This window comes from Macaca nemestrina, chromosome 6 (genome assembly GCF_043159975.1).
Source record: "Macaca nemestrina isolate mMacNem1 chromosome 6, mMacNem.hap1, whole genome shotgun sequence".
Lineage (NCBI taxonomy): Eukaryota > Metazoa > Chordata > Mammalia > Primates > Cercopithecidae > Macaca > Macaca nemestrina.
This window is the reverse complement of record NC_092130.1, coordinates 100,196,212-100,197,570: the sequence shown is the minus strand read 5'-3', so window position 1 is coordinate 100,197,570 and position 1,359 is coordinate 100,196,212. Positions and strand designations below refer to the sequence as shown.

Below are 1,359 nucleotides of genomic sequence, written 5' to 3'. Positions count from 1 at the left end.
AAACTAACTCATTTTTAAAGTTCTAGAGTGAGACAGGGTCCCACTCTATCACCCAGGCTGGAGTGCAATGGTGTGATCTTAGCTCACTGCAGCCTTGCATTCCTAGGCTCAAGTGATCCCCCTGCCTCAGCCTCCCAGGTGGCTGGGACTACAGTCACACCACAACACCCTGCTAATTTTTTAAATTTTTTGTGGAGATGAGATCTCACTGTGTTGCCCAGGCTCGTCTCAAACTCCTGGGCTCAAGGAATCCTTCTACCTCAACCTCCCCAAATGCTGGGATTACAGGTGTGAGCTGTTTTGCCAGCTAAAAACTAATCTATTATTCTAGAAGTTAGAACAGTTGTTACTGTTGACGAAAAAAGTCAAACTCTGTAAAATATTTAAAGAGGTTTACTTCGAGCCAAATATGAGTGACCATGGCCCAAGAGACTGAGAAATGTCTCAAGAGGTCCTGAGAAATGTATCCAAGGTGGTTCAGTTACAGCTTAGTTTTATACATTTTAGGGAAACGTAAGACATCAATCAATACATGTGAAGCATACATTTATTCAATCTATAAAGGCAGCACAACTCAAGTCGGGGGAAGTGTGCTTCTAGGTGATAGGTAGGTTCAAAGATTTTCTGACTGGCAATTGGTTGAAAGAGTTATTACCTGGAGACCTGGAATCAATAGAAAGGAGTGTTTGGGTTAAGATAAGGACTTGTGGAGATTTGCAAGGTTCTTATTATGTAGATAAAGTCTCACAGGTGACCACCCTTAGAGGCAACAGATGGCAAATGTTTTCTATTTAGAACTTTAAAAGGTGCTGGTCTCTCGGCCAATCTCTTCAGGATCAGAAAAAGACTTGGAAAGGGAAGGGGATTCTCTACAGAAAGTAAATTTCCCCCACAAAATACAGCTTTGCAGAGCCATTTAAAAAATACGTCAAAGTCGATCCTTTTGTAGTTCAAGAGTGTAATGATAGGGCGTTCACATGCATGCATCAGATGTGCCACCCTCAAACCTCGTTAGGATGTTGGCACATTACCTGTCTGACATAAAGGAAAAATAATAAATACAAATATGTCAAAGAAATATATTCTGGGGCAAAAGATTTTCATTCCTTTCAGGGTCTGCTATCTGAATGTGATGCTATACTAGAATCAGGTTGGAATTTGGTATTTTATTGCTACAAAGAGTCTGCTTTGTCAGTCATAAGATCTCTGTTTTAATGTTAATGCTGGCCAGCTGTGCCTGAATTCCAATGGGAGTAGAGTATAATGAGGCATAGCCGACCCTCCTACCCCGGTTTGAAATCCTCCTGGTGGAGAGGAAGGGTCTGTTCAGTCATTTGGGGGAGGAGCTTATAATTTCAT

At 41.5% G+C, this 1,359-nt stretch overlaps 1 non-coding gene across 1 annotated transcript; it reads left to right on the top strand.

The window, feature by feature from the left end:
- The first annotated feature begins 937 nt into the window (after window positions 1-937).
- LOC112425482 (small nucleolar RNA U13) lies at window positions 938-1,041 on the top strand. The gene has a single exon (XR_003016539.1). It is a non-coding gene; the product is annotated as a small nucleolar RNA U13 (small nucleolar RNA).
- The last annotated feature ends 318 nt before the right edge of the window (window positions 1,042-1,359 follow it).